The sequence below is a fragment of the Leptodactylus fuscus genome, chromosome 2 (assembly GCF_031893055.1).
Source record: "Leptodactylus fuscus isolate aLepFus1 chromosome 2, aLepFus1.hap2, whole genome shotgun sequence".
NCBI classification, from domain to species: Eukaryota; Metazoa; Chordata; class Amphibia; order Anura; family Leptodactylidae; genus Leptodactylus; species Leptodactylus fuscus.
In genome coordinates this window covers 90480617-90492015 of record NC_134266.1, presented here as the reverse complement: position 1 = coordinate 90492015, position 11399 = coordinate 90480617, and positions in this window count along the sequence as shown.

Genomic DNA, 11399 nt, shown 5'->3' with positions numbered 1-11399 from the left:
AGTCCAAGGATAGTGTTTGTTTAAGTGATTGAAAAAGCATTTGGCTACATGGAAGTCATAGACTGCCAAAGATCCATGTAACTACTAGTCTGTTGTACCATGGCCAACACAGTTAAGGGAAGAATTTGTGTGAATATTTACTGTGGTCTTTAGCAACCTTCAGTGTGCCGGTACTGTAGGTTATTTTGATTTCTTAGTGCGTGTACAATGAACCTACAGACTGAAGTGGTTGTAGTACTGTTATTGTACTCAGATGCAAGATAGGTGATAGACAGTTATAGTTACTGATGATGCCCACAGCAGTCTCCACTTCCCCTTCAGCCCTCCAGGGGACCCTCTGCGTCCTACAATACTGACGCTATTCAGCATGGTGAAGGCCCAAAAGAAGTGAGTAAAATAACTATCAGTGTTACTCACTTTTCTTGGACTCTGGTGCAGGCCCGAAAGACTTGTGTCAGAGTACAGGAGAGGTGAGTAACACTGTCATTATTTATGCTTCCTCACATCCTCTGGGCCTCTGTTCATTATACACAGAGTATAATCATAGCTAGTCAGAGGTCAACACCAAAAATTTCTGCTTCTGCTGAACCCGACCTTTTTGAAAAATGCATAATGAACTCTGTAGGTGCCAATAGTGACACTGTATTATGTGGAGAAGCGACTATAGGATACTGTACTTGGTGAGGGCTACTGCAGGGCATTATATTGTGTGGAGGGGCTAATATGGGAAATTATACTGTATAGAAGATACTGTGGGACATTATACTGTGTGATGGGGCCACTGTGGGCAGCACCATAACTAGCAAAGACTGGGCCTCCCAGCAAAATTTTGACTTGGCCCCTCCAAGGCATACGCGCCCTTTTCTGGCCCCCACATAGTATAACACCTCATTTACACACGCTATAGTGTCCCAGTGGCCTCCAGACAGTATAATATCCTATAGCGGCCACTCCAAACAGTATACTATCCTGTAGTGGCCCTTTCACACAGTACAATGCCCCAACCGTGGCCCCTGCACACGCAGTATTATGCCACATAGTAGTTCTTGCACACACAGTATTGTGCCCCATAGTGGTCCCTGAACATACTATTGTGGCTACAGTGGCTACTGCCCCAGTATTTACGCTATGTGGACCCCGCAAACTATGTGCAGGACTTTTTTAATCCACCAATTTTAGATGGAATCTGCCGCTGATTCTGCTACGTGAACCTCCTATGTGAACCTAGTCTAAGTAGAGTAATGGCCAGAAACAGTGCCATTTCTCATGTATACCCACATACAGTCCTATGAAAAAGTTTGGGCACCCCTATTAATCTTAATCATTTTTAGTTCTAAATATTTTGGTGTTTATAACAGCCATTTCAGTTTGATATATCTAATAACTGATGGACACAGTAATATTTCAGGATTGAAATGAGGTTTATTGTACTAACAGAAAATGTGCAATATGCATTAAACCAAAATTTGACCGGTGCAAAAGTATGGGCACCTCAACAGAAAAGTGACATTAATATTTAGTAGATCCTCCTTTTGCAAAGATAACAGCCTCTAGTCGCTTCTTGTAGCTTTTAATCAGTTCCTGGATCCTGGATAAAGGTATTTTGGACAAACAATTCAAGTTCAGTTAAGTTAGATGGTCGCTGAGCATGGACAGCCCGCTTCAAATCATCCCACAGATGTTCAATGATATTCAGGTCTGGGGACTGGGATGGCCATTCCAGAACATTGTAATTGTTCCTCTGCATGAATACCTGAGGATTTGGAGCGGTGTTTTGGATCATTGTCTTGCTGAAATATCCATCCCCGGCGTAACTTCAACTTCGTCACTGATTCTTGAACATTATTCTCAAGAATCTGCTGATACTGAGTGGAATCCATGCGACTCTCAACTTTAACAAGATTCCCGATGCCGGCATTGGCCACACAGCCCCAAAGCATGATGGAACCTCCACCAAATTTTACAGTGGGTAGCATGTGTTTTTCTTGGAATGCTGTTTCTTTTTGGACGCCATGCATAACGCCTTTTTTTATAACCAAACAACTCAATTTTTGTTTCCAAAATGAAGCTGCCTTGTCCAAATGTGCTTTTTCATACCTCAGGCAACTCTATTTGTGGCGTACGTGCAGAAACGGCTTCTTTCTCATCACTCTCCCATACAGCTTCTATTTGTGCAAAGTGCGCTGTATAGTTGACCGATGCACAGTGACACCATCTGCAGCAAGATGATGCTGCAGCTCTTTGGAGGTGGTCTGTGGATTGTCCTTGACTGTTCTCACCATTCTTCTTCTCTGCCTTTCTGATATTTTTCTTGGCCTGCCACTTCTGGGCTTAACAAGAACTGTCCCTGTGGTCTTCCATTTCCTTACTATGTTCCTCACAGTGGAAACTGACAGGTTAAATCTCTGAGACAACTTTTTGTATCCTTCCCCTGAACAACTATGTTGAACAATCTTTGTTTTCAGATCATTTGAGAGTTGTTTTGAGTAGCCCATGATGCCACTCTTCAGAGGAGATTCAAATAGGAGATCAACTTGCAATTGGCCACCTTAAATACCTTTTCTTATGATTGGATACATCTGGCTATGAAGTTCAAAGCTCACTGAGGTTACAAAACCAATTTTGTGCTTCAGTAAGTCAGTAAAAAGTAGTTAGGGGAATTCAAATCAATAAAATGATAAGGGTGCCCATACTTTTGCACCGGTCAAATTTTGGTTTAATGTATATTGCACATTTTCTGTTAGTACAATAAACCTCATTTCAATCCTGAAATATTACTGTGTCCATCAGTTATTAGATATATCAAACAGAAATGGCTGTTGCAAACACCAAAATGTTTAGAACAAAAAATGATTAAGATTAATAGGGGTGCCCAAACTTTTTAATAGGACTGTAACAGTCATCTAGAGTGACAGTCACACCGTAAGGAAGTAGTCTTCATGCTTAAGTAATCCATGTCTATATGTATTAATCAGTATGCTGGTCATATTTATGCAGGGGTTCATTCATTTAATAGACAAAATCTCTAATCATAAATTAACCCTCCTGCATAACCACTTGCAGATTCAGGCATGGATTCTGCGACTCAAAACTCCCTGCTGACTGGACCTTCTGGAGAAGTAAGAAGAATGCAAAAAAACAGAGTTTTTTTTTCCTAATCCTGGAATTCAATTTACTGTATACAAAATTAGCACCTGCAAATAAAGTTTATAGCAACGCCACTCCAAATTTTCTTTCAATAAACTTTATTTTAATTTTATTATATAACATTCACAGTTCACATATAATTTGTCAGCAACATCATTTAAGTTATCACAGCAGTTCACATACAAAAAAAATCTAAATTTTTATTTTTTAGAAAACATTCAGAGCGGCATTTCCAGAATACAATCTCTGTCGTTCTTTATCAATACAACCATTAATCTGAAATACAAAGGCCTACAATGAACAATTGTCAAAAAATACTCTCTAAAAAAACTCTCCAACTTTCCATTAATCTTTGGAACCGAATATTTCAAGCAGGTATTTTATATACCAAACATTTGCCAAGATGGGAAATGACTTTAAGCAGTAATTTCTCATATGTCTTAAAGGTATAACAATAACACACCCACAAGGAGATCTATACGTCAATATCGCAAGGGTTAAAAACAAGACTACATTTATGAAATTGAGCTTCAGAATAAGTGTTTTAGATAGAGCTCTGAAGTCCGGCAGAATGGGGGACATGCAAGATGACATGCTACAAATTAACCCCGATATAAAAATCCACAGGAGCCAAAGATGCTACATGTAAATCCATCTGAGAGTGAAAGCTTTACCCTGCAGTTCAGGCATTGATCAGAATATGTATACAAATCACTCATACGTATACATAGTATCTGCTGAGCTCTCAGATGCCTGCTTCTATTATAATGAGGCAATGCATAATGTAATCCTTATTTGGTGACAAAGTAGTATGTGTCATAAGGAGATTATATATCAGGTTTCCAAAACACAAAATGTTAAACACACAACATAATCCAATATAAATTTACATAAACCTTTATTGTTTCAGCATCTCTAAACCAATATTCTATAAACCTTTCCAAAATCTAGTAGTAAACATGTGACCTTAGCTGTTACAAGTAAAGGAACCTTAGATATAGGCTCACAAGTCACTTTATATCAGGAAATTATATCATGAACAATTCTCTAACATATAACTATTATTGGAATCACTGCCATTACAGTTGAATACAATTCAGGTAATGGCGTAGGGCAGGCAATAGGAATTTAAACGACCTGGCTTTCTGCCATATACCAGTACCATTAACGTGCTATGTTCTCTGAGCGGAGTAAGGGGGCATTCACATGGAGTAACACGGCGCTGATTCTGGCACAATAACGCGCGTAAAAATCAGCGCTGCAAAATAGAATCCCATTGAGTTCAATGGGTTCCATTGAAATCAATGGAATAAAAAAGCCTCTCTTTGATTTCAATGTGTTACACATATTATGAAACCCATTGAAGTCAATGGGATTCTGTTTTGCAGCGCTGATTTTTACACAGGTTATTGTGCCAGAATCAGTGCCACGTTACTCCGTGTGAATGCCCCCTTAAGAAGAAGCACTGTTCTTGCTCATGAATGTAATGACTTTGGTAATAATAAAGACACATATTCCAGCACCAGCTGGGCCACTGGAGCTTTCACTTAAAGAGAACCTTTCACCACCTCTGCCAAGTCCAGTTCTTTGCATCATTTAATAGATGCTGCTTCACTGACTCCAACACAGATGGAATCATTTTCTCTAGTAAAGCAAAGGCTGTCATTCTGAGCTCTGACATTGTCCATTGGACCTCTGAATCGCACCCCATTTCCTGCTATTGCCTGACACTGTCCACCTAATAGTACAGAGCCTAGATAACATATCAGGCACCAAAACTAACTGCACTGATTGCTCAGGAATGGTGGTGGCAAGAGAAAAAAATTTCAATTCTGCTGGAATCAGTGTTGCAGCTAAGAACTGGAGTTGGTGAAACATCCTCATTAAGGCCCCAAGTTGCGGAAATGCAGTTTTGTTTGGGTTTTTTAAAGCATATTTTGTTGTGGTTATTTGACCAAAGCCAGGAGAGGATTGAGCAGAAGGTAGAAGTATAAGAACTTCCTATATATTACCCATTCTTTTTATAGCCATTATTCGCTTTGGTCAAAAAACCACAACAAAATCTGCAATAAAAAAAGCTGCGTTTCCACAACCTGGGGCCACAGCCTAACAATGTAAAAAATGTATTGATTTTTACTTAGCATTTGTTACTGAGAGCATGGTTTTGTGGTCCGGCATGCAGCCAGTGCCAGATCATGTGTCTTTAACCTAAGGCTAAGGTTCCTATCTGTGCTGAGCTCTCCATCATTCTTGTCTGCCGGGGGACCCAATGACAGAAAGCCTGACTGCCAAAACAGCAGTTAACCGTGGACACTAGCATACCCCATAGACTATAATGGGGTCCATTGGGTTTTCGTTGGGTGTCTACTGTTTTCTTACTAAAACCACCGTGCAGGACTTTTCTCTCTTCCGATTTCTGGCAGTTTCCAACAGAGACTCTGGCACAGATGTAAATTTAGCTTAACAGATATACGGTATGTTGGAAAATTGTTGATAATGCAAATCCCTTATTTAACATGTAAAGTTGGTCCAGTGATCTCCAATAAATGTAAAGGAATATAGTGTGTTATGCATAGAGCCTGGTGTGATATAACGCAAATTAAAAATAAACGGTCACCACTCATTAGTTCTGTTTTAGTATATACTAACGTTTATATTCCTCCCAACATAGAGGGAATGTGTCACCAAAAATGGCCTATTTTATTAACCAAGTTTTTATGTTAAAAAATGTTCAATATCCTGCAATTTTTACTGTAGCCAGTTACCTAATAATAGACTAACACTTGCCAATTCTCTGGGAGAACCATAAAGGGATTTTCATTGCAGAAGGTAACGTACATCACAAACAAGACAGAAGCACAAAAGAAGATCACACCAATATAGATAACACCTATAGTGACAAATCATTGCATCCACTACTGGCAATAGATGATGTCACAGTTATTCTACTCCCCTCCCTCTAAAAAGCATGCCTAGAAAATTCTCCCATAGACCTCAATGAATTGGCACCAGTCTATTGCTACCTGTGGGCATGACTATACTGTAAATTATATAGGTAAATGCTGAGAAGCTCAGGCAAGATGGCAGCCCCTAAAATCATGTACAGAAAATAAAATGAAAATATATATAATCAGAAAATTAAAAAAAAAAAAGGTTACACATTCCTTTTAAGGGTCTGATCACACGGAGGAATTTGCCGCAGATTTCGCCCCTGAATCCGGAGCAGATTCCTCCCGAAATCCACCTCCCATTGTTTTCAATTGGAGGCAGAGATTGCAGCAGGACGTGGAAAAAAGAAGCTCGATCATTCTACGGATTCTACAGATGATTCAGCCGCGGGGTCCTCGGCTCGAGACTTCCTCCTGATTAGGCCCATTCATCCGGACCTAATCAGGAGTGGGATGCCCTGATGCTGATGCACTGCATTGGCATCCCGTCGCGGCTAGACCACAGCGAAAAATGAATAAAAATTCCTTTTCATTTTCCACCTCGTGAACACACCCTAACTCGTTCCTCTATTATTCCTCTGAGAAATGTATGAATACATATACAAGTCGGCATTGCCATTTCTCTTCTCAGTAGGTACACAACCCTATTTCTAAGAAGAATAACAGGGCAACAGTACAATGTAGACATCTAAGAAAAAACCTCACAATTGTTACTTTATGTAAAATACAAATACTGAGGCTGTGGCCATACATTGCAAAAACCAGTGGCGTTTTACAGTCCCTGCAAAGTGGATGGGGCTGTAGCTAATCCCATCCACACATTGCAGAAAAATATCTGCAGTGGACATGCAGCATATCAATTATACCTATGGGTTCGTTCACATGGGGCAAGAAGGGGTGGATTTTGACGCCGAATCCACCTCAAAATCTGCCCCCTCACAATAGAGGTGTATGTGGACCTGCCGCTCACGGAAAAAAGTAGTGAGCTGCCCTTTCTTCAGGCTGATTCAGCAACGGCGTCTGCCTCGCGACAGCACCCTCCGGACTAGGCCCATACTCTGGAGCGGGAAGCCGTGACAGTTGTGGCAGGTGCATTTTGGTCCTATTCTGATGCGGCTTTCCACGTCAAAATCAGGACCAAGATACGCGGTCCCTACCCCCGTGTGAGCTAGCCCTATGGAAACGGTGGCGTATTCCATGTAGGTATAATAGGAAATCACACTGATACCTCAAACAGATATGTCAGGAGTGGTACCACATCCTCTTTAATAACTGTGACCCACTTAGGCCTCATTCACATGTCCTCATCCACAGGCACGTGAGATCCATGCTATTCACAAACAGCACCCTCCCTGCTCATTTGAGGGTGGTCTGCTGTCCGTGCTTGATCTGTGGAAAGAAAACTGTTTTATTTTTTTTCCATATTTTTTATGTTTCAGCTCCATGAAAAAAGAATGTCATCCATTTATTCTCACGGACCCGTACACTTTTACCAGCCACACTTAAAAGAGGTTGTAGCTTCACAAAAAACCCACTGACGTCTGAATAAACACATTGGGTTGGGTACATATGGTGTCAGTGAACATGATACCACACGTACGTGATATGCTGACGTGTGAATAAGGCCTTATAGGTTCGCCACAACATAAGTAGTAACAGCCCTATATGATAACCTTTGTCTGGACCTATCAGGCTCATTTTGTAACCCTTGCAATCTTTTGGTTTTATTGATGCTCAGCTTCATTTTTGCTATTGTTAGCTCTTTACTGCTGGGAGACATTATATCCCACTTGTCCTCATTCTCTGAAGATTTATTGGTATATTTATTTGCAAAGGAAGAACAAATCTACTTAATATTCAGTGCAATTCTATATTTACGACTGTTGCTCCAGTTACTTCTTCTTTCATGTATAACAGAAATATTATACACAATGATGAATTGGCCTTATATAATAATGACTGATATTTGTTTTTAAGAAATCTAGATCAGTGTCCCGACTTTAGAATCATAAAATATTCAACTCTAATAATAAAACTTTAAATATATATATATATATATATATATTTTACAACTAGACAATAAAATGGGTAAAATCACTTGCAGCACAGAGTTTGGTGTATATTTGTATAGAGAATTGAAATACTCACATCCAGACAAACACACACACACAAACCTCAGCTTGGATAAATACATTTTATATATCACACTAGGCAGCATTTCTGTCTCTCAGGCACCAATCTGGGGATGGGTTATAGAAATATCAGAGGACCCCCTGTATTCTCTACTCCTTTATTAAAGAACTTTACCTGAGACCAGTGGAGTCTAACAAGTGGTCAACAAACGGCACATAATATGTATCATTCCTAATTCTCAGTAGCTTCAATGGCCAAAAAGTCTCCATTATCCAAATTCCAGAGAATTGTCCCCTTTTCAAGGCCGAATTGCAGTCACTTGTCATTGAAATGAATTAGAGATACTCACGAGAGCGCTCAATCATAGGTTTCGGCAATAATTTCAATGGCGAGTGATCTGCTTTTACCTATACACTAAAACAGGGACTCTGTTGGGAATGGAAATAGGGGGTCCCACTTTATGAACCACTTTACCAACCCAACACCTTCATAATGAATAATAATTGGGACTCAATTAGAGGAAATTTAAGCACCAAAACCACTGTTACGGTGTTGTAGAGACAGCCAAAGTGCAATCTCGCTGCTGAGAAATTCAACTTTTATTCTTTGTGTAAATTAACTATTTGCTGTATTCAGAGCAGGACTACATATGCTGCAGTACCCAGTACCACAAAACATAAAGACTGGTAGGTGACTTGCAGTGACCACAAAAGGTGATACTCCAGCAGATGTGACCCGCCCTGAGTGCAATGAACAACTCAATTGTACATGGAATAAAAGTTCAATATCTGCAACAAGATGGCACTTTGCCAAAAGAAACTGCCTTTGTCTGTTCTCCTGCTCCTTCACCTTGCATGCATTGTTGCTTTTAGTGCAGTGCAGCTCACAGTCTCACTTTAAGGTTGCCATACCTATCAGTCAAACTCTGTCTGGGTCTACTCAGCTAGTTAGAGTCTTGACACATTGAATCAATCAGAATGCCCGTTTCCTGTTCAGAGCTGATGTGGGGTATCTAGACCTAGTGTTGGCACTTATTCACTGCCCATCTCATGTATCTAAGCTCCTAGTGTTCCTGAACCCATTTCCAGCACCTTTCCCTGTTTTCTGCTGTTTCCCTGATTTACTATTTTTTGGCATTCTCTTCTGGTTCTCCCTTCTCTTGCTGAGTTGGCTTTATCTTTGTCCTGGAACACCGGTATTCTTTCTGTTACTATTGTTCTGGCTATTTCTGTACTCTCCTGTTTTATAACCTCAGCTTCAGTTTAACTCTCAATCTGTCCACTAAATCGTTTCAGGTTTGGTCCTTAGCCTGCAAAAGTACCAATTCTCTGAGGTGAATTCCTCAGAGTGACCTGAGACTCTGCAAACCAGAACAATGTTGGAATATTGGTAGCTTATGTACTTGCTTAAATAGCAATTCCATTACCTTTTGGTAATTGCTTAAAGTGTAACTAAACTTTTAGCAAGAGGCAGGAACAGCTCTCAATACAGAAGCAAAGAAGAGAATAAAGAGATGCAGGATTTCATAAAAAGGATTCAAAATTTGTTAATAAAGTATATTACAAAATCTATTAATGACACAAATACTGCAAGCAAATTAAAAGTTGTCCAAAAGATTAGTTACGCTTTAAGTGGCAATTCTATAGCAGTTCAGTGCCCTACAACAGCATAAAAGTAGTTTTGGTGGAAGCCCTGGGAAAGCAAATATGTTGCCTACCACTGGTATATGAAATTTTATTAACTTTTTTTTTTTGGGAAAAATAACACAAAACAGCATTTCTGTACAATGCTCATCACCCGTTTTACAACAGTTTGCTCAGTATGGAGACCAGCAGAGCAAGGAGTCTACAACACGTACAAGTGTTTCTGGAAAGTGCAAAGCTCAGGCGGGAAGCGTAATGAAGAAGGGATTCCCTGAACATTGATGCAAATGAAATGATGGACCTCTGTAATGAAAGGATAGCTGCGGTATAAAGGATAGTACCGGTATGTGTATGCTAAGTGCAAGATAACCGACAAGCAACTGTAAGTATCTTACACCTTGAACATTCAGAATATCTCTGAATCTCATCAGATCTATTATATAAAAAGTGACCATTAGGCTCTGTTCATACTATTATGGTCCCTTGTTGAGGTTGGGGCTTCATAATCTGAGGGGTATTCTGTTTTGTAAAGAAAAAAACTCTGACCAACCCATTATAAGTCAATAGGATTCATCAGAATCTGTTACATCATAATTGTCATGGCTTCTATGGACACAGTGAAAGATGCCTCGTATAGCTACAGTGGTGGACACAACAGTAGACACTGAATCGCCCATACTGTTGAGAGGTAGCCGGAATAAAGATCCTTACATATGCTGATAGGCACGTCTCAAGATGCCTTGTAATGGTGAAAGGGATCATATGACACAGTGTGATTTTATGTACAAACCTGCTTCTATACAGTCACATGAGGTGATCACCACATGGACCCGTCAGTGTATGCTTTAGTCCAGCGTCTCTGATAAGCACCTTAGGGAACATTACAGGGTTAAATTGCACTTTACCCTTATTACACATATAAAGGGGTCTATGAGGTAGAGTCCCTTTAAGCATATCTGCTAATATTAATAACCTATGATAAGGAAAACATTACATTGGAGGTGCAGCTTGTACTTTCAAGAGATTATGAAAATTTGTGTAAAAACTGGAATATGTAGGTATTCAACATGTAGAAGAGATGTAAAGTGTCCATACTATAGATTACATCATGGGTGTGTTAAAAGGAGTCATGTCTATTGCAGGCAATGAAACTGGAATGTGTAAAGATACACACTTGTATGATACGAATGTCTACAAGTGTGTGTACATTCTTCCCCCAATATGAAGGGCTAGCAGTCAATACATTGCTTTATACTACTCACAGCACTCATATTTCTATGGGCATAACTAGTAATGTGGGACTATAGGACATTGCTGAACTGCTACTGGCCAATTTAGGTAGAAGAGGACATTTTAATGAAACTGAAACGTTCTCCTGGGCTAACACGTGTGCCCACAATCTCTGCCATACACATGTTTTTTGGGCAGTAATTTGTTATACCATTAGACTTGGCCATACCACAAATACACCATTTCTGGAATACCTAGTGTGGCACAATGGTTAGCACTGCAGCACTAGGATCCAGGA